The 15,621-nt window shown below is 48.5% G+C and overlaps 1 protein-coding gene and 1 long non-coding RNA gene across 6 annotated transcripts in view; one reads left to right on the top strand and one right to left on the bottom strand.

Moving 5' to 3' along the window:
* Window positions 1-15,621, bottom strand: part of SGCD (sarcoglycan delta) — a 626,611-nt gene that overhangs the window by 375,790 nt on the left and 235,200 nt on the right. For all 5 annotated transcript variants that reach the window (XM_075009828.1, XM_075009824.1, XM_075009826.1 and 2 more), the window contains one exon: window positions 9,973-10,149. The gene's annotated coding sequence lies outside the window, so the exon portion shown is untranslated. The remainder of the gene's footprint in view (window positions 1-9,972; window positions 10,150-15,621) is intronic.
* On the top strand, window positions 736-14,532 carry LOC142021244 (uncharacterized). The gene is made up of 3 exons (XR_012647628.1): window positions 736-876; window positions 4,716-5,037; window positions 13,666-14,532. It is a non-coding gene; the product is annotated as an uncharacterized LOC142021244 (long non-coding RNA).

The raw sequence follows: 15,621 nt of genomic DNA, 5'->3' as shown, positions 1-15,621 counted from the left end.
ATTGGGGTCAGGAGATGAGTTCAGAAAGGAAACTCAAGTTGTGGTTCAGAACCTCACCCAGAGGAAATCACTGTAACACCAGCTTTACATCTGTGCTGTCACCGGCGTCAATGGAGCTGCGCTGACTTACCCTATTTTAACATTTAGTGGTACCCTTGGTGCGTACTGCAGTGGGTCATTCAGGATAAGTCAGTGCAGAGTCAGTAGCTGTCTCCATTGTAGAAAAAGTGACAGGGGTTGTACTTCTGCTGTTTTGTATGCAATGGGCTAACCGCCCAAACAGCATAAAGTGCTGCTCTACTCTGACAACGGACGCCACATAACAAACTAGGCTTCATGTCTCTGCAGCACAGGCCTACAACACAGCTGCACAAGGGCTGTTTATATTAGACACCTCCAACTCCTTTTTGGCTTGCTCTGAAGTCCATAAAATTGCTCACGTGTAGAGTGTGAAGCACAGGGCATAGCTGTTTGCTCGGTCATGGCCCTGGACTACCTTGAGTCAAAGAAATTAACCTTGAGCGCAACCTTCGTTGAGGTCTGTTTTGAACAACTACAAGGACTTCCCAAAACTCAAATTCTTCTGAGCTCTCCCAGGCATAATATGTAACTACCAAAGAACATACGCCCTTGGCGTTGAAATCAACTTCCCCTGTGTTAACTCTTAGTGGTATCCTGGGTATGTATTGCAGAGTTTCATTCAGTGCAGTGAGAAAAAAGAGGAAGGATTGGAGAGGGAGATGAAAGACAATCCCTGCTGAGAGAGTCTTTTCTGTGGCCAGAGGATTGATACAGAGGTGAACTAAGTCTGAAGCCAGGCTTGGAGGATTTCAGTAAACATCCAGGCCTCAGCAGTAATCTAGGAATAACAGATATGTAAGTAGAAAGAAAAACGTTTAGTCAGATGTGATCAGGGGTTTTTTTTGTTTTTGTTTTTTGTTTTTTTTATTTTGGGCTTGGTGTGGGACTTCTCAGGCTCGCTGATGTGCCCCCCTGAATACTAACTTTAAACTGAATCCCAGGGAAGTAGTTCTCTGTGCTTTAATCTACCATTTTTTGGTTGTGCTGTAACACTGAGCAACCAAGTATGCTTTGTCAATTATATCTTCTTGTTTCGCTAATAAATCACCTTTTTTAAGACAATGATTTGATTCCCGTGTCTGTGCACGCCTAAGACTGAAAGGTCAGCTATCAGATTGCAGTTCATTTTCTAAGCTCTTTGTTTTCAAGCTCTCTCCTAAGAGAGGGTTCAGAGTTGGGGTTACCCCTCCTGGAGACATCCCAAGTGTGTCTTCCTGAGTTTTAAAGGGTGCTTTTCTCACTTGGGTGGTGGCAGCAGCTCTTTCCCAAGGTCAGGAAATCTCTGACCCTGAGAAACTATAAGCAGAAGCCTATAGAGGCAAGGTAATTTTAAGGCTTCTTGTGAGCACCCACCTTCCGCACTCAGTTTATGAGGAACAGCCTTGGCAGCAGTAAGAAGAATTAAAGCTCTCAGCAATTAGTTTTGTTATTGTTAAAACGGTGAGTTCATTCCGGGATATAACTGTTCGTTTATGTAATTAAATTTCAGTCTATGTGGTGTCTGTCAAGCATTTTAATTATCTTCCCCCATCTCTGGCCAGCTTGTTGTGACTCATTATGGAACAAATGGCTTGTCATCCTAATGGGAGTTCTCTCATTCACTCTCAAGCATGAACAGCTTCAGACGACCAACCCCCCCGTTCATTAACTCATGATATTCCAGTTAATACTTAAGTCACCTCTATAAAGCAAAGCAAGATACAAGGCGGCTCTTGGGGAGGACGTTTTATAGACTCATATGGGATGGACCTAATTTAATTACAAAATTTAGCTTTCAAAAAGCTCTCATTAAAAGCTGCTGCTTTCTTGCGGCAGTTTCCTTTCCAATATCATGGAGGTCAAATTATTGTTGTTCTGCATGTGGGTTACACTGGTGGTGGCATTACGCTGAAAGAAGCTAACAGAGGCCAACATGTATGTCTTAGATCCAAAGATATCCACCGACCTTACTACTAGCAGTGGCTGATCATCCATGCACCATCCTCCAGGCTCTACCGATGGCACAGTCAAGCCCCTTTACATAGTAAAGGGCAGTTGCTGCCAGGAGCCTCAGACAACAAGGCAAGCTGGCCCTAAACCGTGCGGACTGAGGGGTTTCCCAGCTTGTAAATACAAGCGAGGGTTACAATACTGGCTACAGCCTGTACATGGGAGAGGCAGAAAGCCTGAGAGAGTTGCATCAACCTGAGAAATAGTAGTGAAATGGAGGATCTAGGGCACAGAGCTTACTGGAGTGGCAGACCAGGGAATTTCTGAGCCAGGAAACCACCATGTTCACTGGTAGAGCTACACCCATATACCACACTGCAACGCATGTCAAGCTCAGACCCAGAGATCATCAGCACGGTGGTGTTCTGTACCAATTGATGGTGTCACACACTCCAAGCAAGCTCTGCCAGTCAAGGGGTAGTTTTGCCAATATTGGTTTTATTTGAACATTGGAAGTCTATGATAAATAGAAAAATGGTAATTTTATCTCTTGTTTGTATTAGTTAAATAAAACTGCTGTGAGTGGTTCCCACTGATGGCAAGGTGGCCTAGTGGCTCGGTCCCCTTGCTGGGGCCTAGGGGTCTGGGGTGTGAGTCTTCAGCCCCTACCCTAGAGGCTGAAGGATAAGTTTGGGGCATGGCCCTGACAACCTAGTTTCCCCTCCAGTGGGAGAGGGATTCCCTCGTGAGGGGGGCTCCCCCTTTGTGCCTGGGGGAGAGAACTGAGGATCCGCTCTCTGGTGGCCGACCCAGTGGCAGCACTGGCTCGGGCCCTGCTTGCCTCAGAGCCAGATCCTGCCTCTTAGCTGGTCAGCCACGAACTGGGCTGGCTTCCCTCCTTTTATGCTCCTTCAGGCCTGACACTGGCTACAGGTGTACCAGGGTGGGGTGGATTGGGCAAACAGGCTTGGTTTAACCCCTGCCCAGCCTGGCCTTCCTCTCACACACTTACACTCCTTTAAAATTTCTTCATACCAACAGGGGAAACAGTTTATCAAAAGCTTTATAAAACCAGGTTTTCCATTTCAAACTGAAGGATTTGTTAAACAAAGTATTATCCGTACTTAATAAACAAAACTGTTTTTTTCCCCCTAGTTTCTATTGTCCTTCAAGGGTTTAGGCATAGTAGATCTCATCCTCTTACACAAAGTTTTTATTTACATGTTGGAAGAAGAAAAGAAGCTTTCTTGAATTTTCAGCTGCCTGTTGGTGTCACAGCTTTTTATGAAACAGTCATTCAATTAAACTAGTTGAATAAAGTGAAATGAAGAACGTACTCTCTCTGCATGTGCATTAGAGGCTACTAGTATCAAAAACTGGTTTAGCACTTCTGCAACCATGATTACAGTGTTTAGCCAGTTTGGCATTTTAGCTGTCTTTAAAATATCAGCAGCAAACAGACACTGCTTAGGGTTATTGTTTTCATTTAATGTAAATTATTTTAATAGATTTTTAGTACATTTAAACCTTAATATAGGTTGTCAATTTTAAATTTTATTTTCCAAACATGTATTTCTAAAAATAAATCAGAATGTAATTCAAATTTTAAAAGTGCCAACTAAAAAAATTGAAAAGACCTATTTTTGTCCACCGTGAAAGCTAAGATTAAACTCACGTAACGACATCACCTGAAAAAGAGGAACATGTCCAAGAGTCAGTGTTCTAAAGACAATTAGCTGCTTATGAGCTATAAAACACATCAAATGAACACAGATTATTTCACTTTTACTTGCAAGATAAAATTTAATAACTACATTTAATGGGCACTTAAAAGAACAATTTCCTACGTATTAATTAAATTCACCTCTTCAGCAGAAGAGAGATTTTTAAAAGAATTACAATTCCTACTAGCTTAAAAACAAGCACACTGAAGACAAAATATTAGTGTGTGCATTATCTGTAGATCACTTTTAAAAAAATTCTGTACACAGCAAGCTTATCTTAAGCACAATTACACAGATGTTCAATTGAAATCAGCCTGTCACACATGAGCACACAACTGTGTGCTGCAAAGATGAATGCCTTCAGCTAAGCATTATTTAGACATGTGGTGTCATTTCCACTAGAGTTGCAAAACAAGGGGTGGAACATTCAGGACTTCAGACTGGTTGTAACCTGAGTGCTGTAGCTTCAGTTGCACAGAGAAGTGAGGCATCAGAAAGATAGTTCATTGAATCTGCAGTAGATATTATTCCAGAAATGCACAAATGCAACCAGCAGCTGCTTTGGGTTACGGGAGGAACCAAAGATGAGGGCCTGTCAGCCAGACTTGTTTCTCATCTGTTCCTCCCTTTACTTGTATCACAGTTTCATGGGGATATTATAATCCCTTAAACGATGATCCTCGTTTCATTGCTGCTCGGGGAACGTACACCGCAGTACCAGGGCACAGAAAGGAAAGATGGTACAGGGATTAGAGTGGGAGCCTGGGATGAAGCAGACCCAGGCTCAAACAGAAGCCGAAGGCAAATAAAATAATAGAAGTCCAGGTGATCCTTTTGAAAAATTTCTAATCTTTTGGGGCTCAACTCATGGTTTTGGAACTCTTGAGGTTGGAAATACTGAAATGGGAATAAGCAAATCTACAGAGAGAGAGAGAGAGAGAGAGAGAGAGAGAGAACATCTGTCTGTCTGTCTGTCCATAGATACTACTCTTGGTCAAGAACTCCTCTTAAACCATAAGAGCAACGATCACAAAATTCAATATGCCACCGCCTCCTCCTCTTACCCTAACTCAAACCCAGGTCGGGGTTTGGTTGTGCCTGGGAAGCGACCAAAATCCCACATTCTCCCAGAACATGGAAAGGGAGGGGCACTGAGAGGAGGAACGAAACACATCGGACAGACCACAGGGGACCACGACTGCAAGGAAGAGCAGCTCTGCAGAGGGACCCCAGGGAGCAGCCGCAGGAGGAACACAGTGGCCATGTGAAAACAGGGCTCTCCACTACGGCAGCCACTGCCCAGGTATGTGCCCCAGCCAGCCCTCGGCCCCATCCGCACACCCTGTACTGATGCCCCCAGAAACCATCTCCCCACTCTAGACACCGCGGCCAGGAACCCAGCCTGGCCTATACTCCCCCGCCAAAGACTGCTGACCTCATGCTGAGATCAGGACCTCTCCCAGCTTCAAACTGTGGCGTCAGCCCCACACCCCAGCACGCCCCAGACCAGGGGCCAGCCCCTGACCTCTCCAGCCCCTGTGCTCCCCTAGAGTTCAAAATGGGGCTTGACCCAACCCCCAAAAAACGGAATGTGGAGGGCTGGGAGCCACATCCTGACACAGCCTCTCTCACCCCAGGACACACAGGGGGGTGCAGGAACCACAACCTGACCTGGACCCCCAAACTGGGCACAAGTGAGGAGGGCAGGGAGCTGCAACCCAAACTACTCTCCACTCCACACACACAGTCAGGGACATGCAAGGGGGCTGGGAGCCACAGCCTGACCCACGCCACAGAAGACAGGTGGGTGGGCCAGGAGCCACAGCCCACCCAGCCCCACAACCTGGGGACAGATATGGGGGCCAGGAGCTATGGTCTAACCCAGCCCCCCACCCGGACAACAGGCAGGCTGGCTGGGAGCCTTGGCCCATACCACCTACGGCCCATACCACCCCAAGGACACACGGGGGGGGGGGAGGAGGGTCGTGGGCAGAAAAAGGACCTGAGAAACATCAGATACATCTGTTAGTGCACAATAAATCTGCAGTAAAAACACAAGATTAAAAGAGGTTTTTACTCATTCGCACGCAGCAGACCCCACAAAGTTCGACCAGTTCTGCACCAGCATCACAGTCAAGTCATAGCGTACTAAAGGATTCCCTCCTGACAACTTCCTGGTGGCCTTGCATAACTCTATTTGTGCACATGGCCGGGATGAATAAGGTTTTTGGACACGCACCTTTACCATGATGGTAATGAGCAGGAGGATAGCTCTTGTGCATGAGCTGGTAAATTGTCACGACATCACAAGGCCATTTAATGCTACTGCGTACATAGATCCTGGATCAAAGCCAGAAAGGCAGCCGCCAGCGCATTGCAACACTGGGCTAGCGTTGTGGAGGGAAGGGTATCGGTTGGTTTTCCTTCCTCAATTCTGATGTGTGGAAGCTGCATAAAAATCAGATAATGGTCCTCAAAGCCTGGCAACAGATCACTGCACACCCCCAGGTGCCCTGAGCTTTCACATAGCAGGGCAGCCAGCAAAATACACCCACAAAAGATTTACATGCCTTCACTTACAAACATAAGAGAGAAATGGGCAATAAAACAAACTGATATGATTTTCAGGCTACAGCTGTGTAAAATATTTCACTTTCAGACCAAAAGTGTTCCCTTAATTGCAAAGTACGACACCTCTAGCCTTTGTCTCCAGATAATATATGCACAAGGTCAGCAGCGTCTTTGGCCATTGCAACCAGCCACAACAAAAAACCTGCAATACTACAAGGAGAGCCTCTCTAGTCTGGTACCCTCAGGACCTGACTGGTGCCAAACAACTGGAAGTCAATATAATCTAGGAGCACTACCAGCACTTCCACTGCTTGGTGGGCTCTTAGAAGACATTTGGGGATAAATTACAGCATAATCACACCACAGAACACTGAGAGCTGGGACTGGTGGCTGTGAACAAACTTTACTGGGACTGTGGGAAACTTGTCCATACCCATGATAAGTGGGTGTCCGTCTAACTAAAATAATGGACAGATTATAGATGTTTCTGAGCCAGAGAGTGGTGGACTAGGGATGTTCAACCTGTACTTAATGGCAGGAACTGGCACTTCCATAGGATTCTATTTGTGAACAGTGTGGAGTCAAGTGATCAAGAGCAGTCAACATGGATTCATCAAGGGCAAGTCATACCTGAGCAATCTGATTAACTTCTATGAGGAGGTAACTGGCTCTGTGGACATGGGGAAGTCAATGGATGTGATAAGTCTTGACTTTAGCAAAGCTTTTGATACAGTCTCCCGCAACATTCTTGCCCATAAGTTAAGGAAGTGTGGATTGGATCCATGGATTGTAAAATGGATAGAAAGCTGGTTAGAAGGTCAAGCCCAACAAGTAATACCCAATGGCTCAATGACTGGTTGGCATTCAGTTTCAAGTGGGGTTCTAGGGCTGGTATTGTTCAACATCTTTACTAATGACCTAGATGAGGGGATGGATTGCACCCTCAGCAAATTTGCAGATGACATGAAGCTAGGGTGAGAGGTAGATATATTTGAGGGTGGAGAAGGGTCCAGAGTGACCTAGATAAAATGGAGGATTGGGCCAAAAGAAATCTGATGAGGGTCAACAAGGACAACTGCAGAGTCCTGCACTTAGGATAGGAGAATCCCAAGCATTGTCACAGGCTGTTAGCCATCTGGCTAAATAGCAGTGCAGTAGACAAGGACCTGGGGATTACACTGGATGAGAGGCTGGATATGAGTCAAAAGTGTGCCCTTGTAGACAAGAAGGTTAATGGCATACTGGGGTGCATTAGGAGAAGCATTTCCAGCAGATCTAGAGGAGTTGTTATTCTCCTCTACTCGGCACTGGTGAGGCCGCATCTGGAATATTGCTTTCAGTTCTGGGCCCTGCCCGTAAAGAAAGGATGTGGACGCACTGGAGAGGGTCCAGCAAAAGGCAATGGAAATGATTAGGGGGCTGGAGCACATGACCTATGAGGAGAGGCTGAGGGATTTGGGCTTATTTAGCATGCAGAAGAGAAGAGTTAGGAGTGATTTGATAGCAGCCTTCAACTTCCTGAAAGAGGGCTCTAAAGAGGATGGAGTGAGACTGTTCACAATGGTGACAGATGGCAGAAAAAAGAGCAATGGTTTGAAGTTAGAGGGGGAGGTGTAGGTTGGATATTAGGAAAAACTATTTCACCAGGAGGGTGGTGAAGCACTGGAATGCATTACCAAGAAAGGTGACGGAATCTCCATCCCTAGCAGTTTGTAAGTCCCAGCTTGACAAGGTCCTGGCTGAAATGATTTAGTTAAGGTTGGTTCTGCTTCAGGCAGGGGGCTGGACTCAATGACCTCCTAAGGTCCCTTTCAGCCATAGGATTCTATGATTCTATGACTCCTGTAAAGTATGTGGTATGCTTAGATACAGTGCTTCAAAGACGACGTTTGAGGAACCATGTATCAACTGAATGGCACTGCAGAGAACTACAAAACAAACGTGCATTGGCTGTTCTTATTGGCCTTGGGACTTAGCACTGTTGTTACGATTCAGCCTTACCATGCACTGGTATAACATCACAGCAACAGCATCACAATGTCACACTAGGACTGTGGCAATTCCATTCCACCCCATAATTTCACTCTCAGTCCACTCTCCCCAGGGAGCACAAGGATTGTCTTTCATTTCCCTCTACAATCCTTCCTCTTTTCACACTGCAGTGAAGGAAGTAAAGGCGTTACCAGCAGCTCTGAGCCAGTCACTGACTTAACCAATGTCCTTTCTATTATATTCTGTCCAGGGCAGAATACATTTTATTATGTGCACCGAGGCATGTGCAGATGAGCATCACCAATAGAAACACATGCTGCTGGGTGTGGGCACCTGTGGGTGTTCTGGCAATCAGCTACGCAGCACCTGTATCTCTCCTGGGCAGCTGCCCTAGCGCTCAGCTTACAGGGAACACTGAGTGGAACACATTCTTTTTATCTGTTCTTCTAATGCCAGGCCCATGGTCAAGTCCAGTAAATGAACTATGATCTACACAGACTACAGTGCTCGCACACACCATTTGAAATCATCCTTATCTTCCAGTGACACGGCTTTTCACATATTTGTATCTCGGAGTCATTCTATAACCGAGTGTAATCTGTATGCAAATATTGCAAATGGAGCTCCAGTGAGATAGATGAATTAAATTTCACTATTTACAGAACAAGTGTTATTAGTCCAATCACACCAAAAGAATTAAACGTAAGAGAATGTCACATTTTCTTGGTAGCTTTTAAAGTATATGAACATCTAATTTCCATTTGGAGTTTTCAACACTCCTGCATTAAGCTTAAAAATTCTCTTGCTGCTGTACAGTGTGTAAAAAGTCTGACTCTTGTTCACATATATATGAGAGTAAAATACATATACTATTTTAATCAGTGTATCATTCAGTACAAATCCATGTAGACCTAGGAACTACAGTTTTGCATTTACACTTATAAAGCTTTTAAAATATGTTTTCATTTGATCCAACTTCATCAATAAATACAGTTTCTATCCTGGAAAGAAGCTGGATTAAACAGGAGATGAGCAGTCATACATTGTGTTATTCTAAGAGTTTCCCTACACCTGTGACTCTGAGCTGCTTGCTACAATATGCCATGTGATTCTCTGCTCTCCACAGTGTTTTTTCCTGTCACTTCCTGTTCAGCTAAATCAACGTATGTTTCTGTGTGACATCAGAATCTGCACCCAACAAATACAAGCACCTCTGAGCCAAGGTACTACCATGTAACAAACCAGTACAATAAATTTCATCCTAGGCCAACAATGTTGACATAAAAGTCAGAAAGAAGAGCACAGCTTTTAGAGAAATTCTCTCTCTTTTAACATTTGTTCAGTTTTTTTCCTCTCACCTTCTGATCTTCAGATAGTGGTTTTCCAAACTTGTCTGCCTATCAACAATTCTACTTTACAAACCATTGTACAGAGACATTAATGAGTTGGTTACAGTAAGGTCCCATGATATTTACATGTACCTCATCCAGACTTTGACCTGAAAGTGCTTTAACCTTGCAAATTATTCTCTGAATCAAGGAGAACGGGACATTCACTGAGGCAGTTGCTGGACTGCATTTACCTACACGTAAATATGCAGAACCATAGTTACAAATCCCTGAAACAGATGTTCTGGAAACATGCATGAAAGCAAACAGAGGCAAAAATCACATACCTTAGCAAACCTGATCGAGCCGAACTCCGGAGACAGTTAGTTTTGGAGCAACATTGGAATGAAAGGAAGTTCCTCAGGTTACTACCAACTGGAAGTCCTTTTTAAGTCCCACACAGGCTCCAGCTCGGCCTTCAGTTTGTCCCTGAGGAGCGAAGACAATGCAGTATTCCTCCAGGTCTTTGGAGACGGAGCAGACGGAAAAGAAAAGAAAAGGAGATGAATTAAGTTTTAAGGTCAGTTGTTTGTCCAGTTCAGAATAGAACATAAAACAAAGTCTGATAGCAATGAAATGTCAAGCCAGGCCAAGGAGCCCACGACACTCCATCTTTTGTGGCACCTTTTCGGGGAAACCTCTGTATTCAAGAATTGTGGTGCAGGACTGTTTTTGCTTGTTTTAACTGCGTTCCTAACCCAGGAGATGCCTGCCAGCCTAGATGCACCTCATTTCAGTCTGAGCTCACAGACTTACAGTAGCAGTCCTGTATGACTTCAGAGAATATTCTTATCCATTGAGATCCTTCACTGGTAGAACAGAGTGTTCACGCTAAGGAGATTTCAAGTTAAAAACACAATCCAAAGCTAAAGGAAACAATATGCTAATGCACTTGTATGGTGCAGTCTGTTCACAAATCTCAAAGCTCTTGAGGAAACATTAATTAATTAGGCCTTATGACAGCTCTGTTAGTTAGCTATTGTTGGCCAAAATGTACAAAAATGGGTTCCCAGCTTAAGCTCCTGATTGTCAAAAAGCCCAGCACCCAACAGCTCTCCCATTGACACAGTAGTGAGATCTCAACACTTCCAAAACACCAGGCCCCTTTGATTTAGCTGCCCTGGTCCAGTCAGATACCTGACGAGGTTTGAGAAATTTGACCCAAGCAATTTGCTGAAGAGCATACCTCAAATGGATAAAAAGACTTAGAAAAGGAGTCAAGTTCGAACCCCCTTTATTATTAGTTATTTGCATTAGACGGTCACTTAGAGCACAAACAGAATACCAACACTGTACACACACAGCTGAAGAGACACTCCTTGCCCTAACGAACTACCACCTAAATAGACAAGACACTGAGTGACAGGAGATCACAAAGCAGGGAGTGACAGAGCTGGTAACAGCAGCTAGGTCTCCTAAATCCCAGTCCGATGCTTTATCTGTTAAACCCTGTGGCCTCTGCTTTGGTCTGAACTTCTGGGTTCCTTCATCTCAACAGCTGCAAAGCTCAAGGTGGAAAACGGAGATGGAACAGGCATGATACGGCTACATCATGAAGTCACTTGTAGGCTGGTGGACTTGGTCATCAGCTTAATGGGCAGGACTTTCCCTTGCCAAAAGGCTTAGCACTTGGGTGGCCACCCAGGAGAGCTCTGGTGCCACCCAGCTGATTAGCAGAGTGCAGCAGGAGCGGGAGAAAGGAGAAGAAAAAATACTTTAATTCCTCCTTTTTTTTCCTTCTTACTTTCAGTGGGGCTGAAATGCAAAAGCCCATGAGACATTGCAGGGGAGGGGAGGAAGAAGGGTCTGGCATCTCAGGTTTGAAGAGAGCCTCTTGGCCCAGCGAGCTCCACCCCAAATGATGCCCAGGCTGGACAGAGGAGAAAGGAAGGAGCCTGGATCAGTCTAGGACTGACTTGCAGGGAGATGGGAGGAGGTTCAGCAGAGGAACCACAGTCTGCCCACTTTGCAGGCACAGCAGCATATAAGCCACCAACATACCCCTCCGGGAAAAGGGGGGAACCCACCAAAAGACCCCTAACTAAGGGGGAATTTGGACTATTGGGACCATCCCCCAAACTTAAGGAATACAAAGGGAATGGTTCAGGGTCCCTGGGCCAGGAGCACAGAGGTCCAGCACTCCCCATTTTCGCCTACCTACTCAGTGATCTAGCCACTAGGCTTCCCAGCCACCCAAGGCCTGGCCACAGGTATTTACAGTCTAGATAAAACTGGAAGACCCTCCCTCACCCAAGCACATTCTGGGAGTAGATCAGGATTACACCAGCACATCAGCTAATATTTCTTCTAACTGAAACAGGGTCTAATGATTAAGGCTACGCGTGAGCAACAGCTGTAATGGCTGTAAACATTTTACCATGCAGCCAGTGCCTAGCTCATTCTTTTATAAAGTGCTGCCAAAGGCTGTTCCCCACTCTGACACTCCGAGTGCCAAAGGTGGGAACCCATAAGAGGCCTTAAAAATACTTTGCCTCTATAGGCTTCTGTTTTAAAGCTTCCCATGGGCACAGATTCCCTGACCTTGGGAAGGAGCTACCACCACACAAGTGAAAAAAACCAGGAAGACACATCAGGGATGGCTTGCTATGGGGTAACCCTAAGCTCTTAACCCTCCCTTAGGAGAGAGCTTGAAAACAAAGATGAAGAAATTAAGCTGCAATCTGACAGATGACCTTTCAGATTTAGGCATGTATATACACAAACCCTTCTCTAGGACACAGGAATTAAACCATTGCCTTTAGGAAAGGTGAGTTACCCACAAAAAGAAAAGATAAAGTATACCAGTAAAGGGCACACTTGGTTACTAGATGTACAGAGCAACTTTTTAAAAAGCTAGATAAAAGCACAGAGAATTATGTCATTCACTCATGAGACGTACTTTGAGATTTCCTGACTTGGAAAGGCACTTGATTAAATACCTTCAACGCCCAGTGACTTTAACAGAAGTGGAGGGTGCTCAGCACTTCATAGCTACGACTACACGTGAAGCCTACTTCGAAGTAGCCTATTTCGATGTGGAGACATCGAAATAGGCTATTTCGATGAATCACGTCTACACATCCTCCACGGCTGGCAACGTTGATGTTCAACATCGACGTTGCGCAGCACCACATCGAAATAGGCGCTGCAAGGGAACATCTACACGCCAAAGTAGCACACATCGAAATAGGGATGCCAGGCACAGCTGCAGACAGGGTCACAGGGCGGACTAGCGCTTTCGGGGCAACAGCTAGCCGCTCCCTTAAAGGGCCCCTCCCAGACACACTCAGCCTGCACAGCACGCGGTCTGAAGAGCCATAGGCACACAGACCTCGGGCGACGCAGTCATGGACCCCCAGCAGCAGCAGCAGCAGCAGCAGCAGCCAGAGGTCCACCCAGCCCTCCCTGCAGGAGCAGGGCTTGCCCTGCTCCATGCCATGCGGGAGGCAGCTGAGCACCTCCTTGCCACACTGGAGGAGGAGTGGCCTGCAGGGGAGCAGGACTCAACCCTCAACCGTGCAGCACCCCGACCCCCTCCCGCCTCACACGCCGCCGCCTGTGGAGCTACCCTACCAGCACCGACTGGTGGGAGCGGCTGGTACTTGAGAAGTAGGACAACGACCGCTGGCTCAGGAACTTTAGGATGAGCCAGCAGACGTTTATGGAGCTGTGCCAGTGGCTCACCCCCACACTCAGGCACCAGGACACCACCATGCAGCGTGCCCTCCCACTGGAGAAACGGATCGGCATCGCTGTCTGGAAGCTGGCCACTCCAGACAGCTACCGATCCGTGGGACAGCAGTTTGGCGTCAGCAAGGCCACCGTCAGGGCTCTCCTCATGGAGGTAAAAGGACCCACGGGGGGGGGGGGGGCAGGGGGGCCCTGGAAGGGCAGGGCAGGGGAGGGGGGCCCGGGCAGGGCAGGGCCACGCACACCCTGCTCACCCCTCATTGGTGCTCTCCCATGTGCTTCCCCTGCAGGTCGTGCGCGCCATCAACGCCATGCTCCTCCACAGGCTCGTGAGGCTGGGGGACCCAGATGCCACCATCGCGGCCTTTGCCACGCTCGGCTTCCCCAATTGCTTCGGGGCTCTGGATGGGACTCACATCCCCATCAGCGCCCCGCATCACAGTGGAGGACGCTACATCAATCGCAAGGGCTACCATTCTGTGGTGTCCCAGGCCTTGGTGGACAGCCGGGGCTGTTTCCAGGACGTTTATGTGGGCTGGCCTGGCAGCACCCACGACGCCCGAGTTTTCCGGAACTCGGGCCTGTGCCGCCGGCTGGAGGCGGGGACCTACATCCCCCAGTGGGAGATCCCTGTGGGGGACACCACCATGCCCCTCTGCATCATCGCAGATGCGGCATACCCCCTCCGGCCCTGGCTCATGCACCCGTACACGGGCCATCTCTCTGCCAGCCAGGAGGGCTTCAACCAGCGCCTGAACCATGCGCGGCAGGTGGGGGAGCGCTCATTTGGCCGCCTCAAAGGGCGCTGGAGATGTCTCCTGACCCGCTTGGATGCGGGCCCCAACAACATCCCCCAGATTGTGGGTGCCTGCTGCGCCCTACACAATCTGGTGGAGAGCAAGGGGGAGGCCTTTTTTCAGGGTTGGGCTGTGGAGGCCAGCAGGGCCGATGTCCAGCCACCCGCTGCCCCCAGTCGCCAGGTGGACCCCAAAGGGACCCGGGTCTGGGAGGCCCTGCGGGCCCACTTCGATGAGGCCGCGGGGTGAACTCTGCCAGGCCCCCCACTGCCCGCCCCCCTTCCTCCACAACACTCCCTGCCCCTACGCCCACACCATGGAGCACCCAACAGCACACCCCCCCACACTTTTCCTGGACAAATAAAAGCACGCACTTGTTGGTGAAATGAAACTGGTTTTCTTTGAACTGTTTTTTTAACTAATAACAACAAACTACATACAAGACCTTCTAACTAAACTATTATATAAGTGAATAATAAAAAAGTTTGCATATATTATATGTACAAAAAACAGAAAACCAGGGATTACAAGGAAGGGGAGAACTATTTACATGGGGGGGGGAAACGGGGGGCACAAATAAATAAGTCCCAAAACTATATACAAGGGGGGGGGGGCCACGTCCTGGGCCCCACGCCCCTATAGTCCAGCACTGGGGGTGGGCGGCTGGGAGCCCCGCCTCGGCCGCAGCCCTGTCCAGGGCTGGCTGGGGGCTGGGCAGACCGGAAGAAACGTCCGGCGAGTCTCAGCTGGCCCCAGGTGTCCCTCGGCGTTCCGGCCCTTGGTGGCGGGTGGTGGGGCGACGGCGGACAGCGCAGAGACGAGCGGAGCAGCGGGTGGCGCAGCGGGTGGAGCACTCAGGGTGGGCGCAGCAGCGGCCGGCATGGCATGGGGGGCCAGGTAGTCCACGAGGCGGTTGAAGGTCTCCATGTAGGCCCCCCATGCCTCTTGGCACCAGGCCAGCGCCCGCTCCTGGAGGTGGAGGTGGCGTTGCTCCACCCGCAGACGCTGCTCCGCGACCTCCAGCTGCCGGCGGTGGAGGGCCAGCAGCTGGGGGTCCGTCGCCGGCGTGTGGTGTTGCTGGGTCCGCTGTCTTGCCCGCCGTGGGGCTGGTCGGTCCTCCGCCGAGGGGCTTGCCTGGAGCGATGGCCCCAAAGGGTTTTCTGGGACCACTGAAGCCTCACCGGCGCTCTCCGGTCCTTCCGATGGTGCAGCTGCGGAACACAGGAGGGGGGGAAGAAGAGTGGAGACAGGCGTTAGTGTGGGCCCCGAGCCGTGGCCCTTGTCCCCCAACCCCTGTGCTGCAGGTTCCCCATCCCCGTGCCCGGGAGATGCTGCTGTGATGGGGTTCACGGGTCCCCCTGCACTGCACCCCATCCCCTGGCAGGAGTGACTCTCACTTCACTCAGCAGGGTCTGACAGGAGAGGTTTCTTAGGCCACAGATGCCCAGT

The sequence above is a fragment of the Carettochelys insculpta genome, chromosome 15 (assembly GCF_033958435.1).
Source record: "Carettochelys insculpta isolate YL-2023 chromosome 15, ASM3395843v1, whole genome shotgun sequence".
NCBI lineage: Eukaryota > Metazoa > Chordata > Testudines > Carettochelyidae > Carettochelys > Carettochelys insculpta.
The sequence above is the reverse complement of the archived record's forward strand: the minus strand, read 5'-3'. Positions and strand labels throughout refer to the sequence as shown.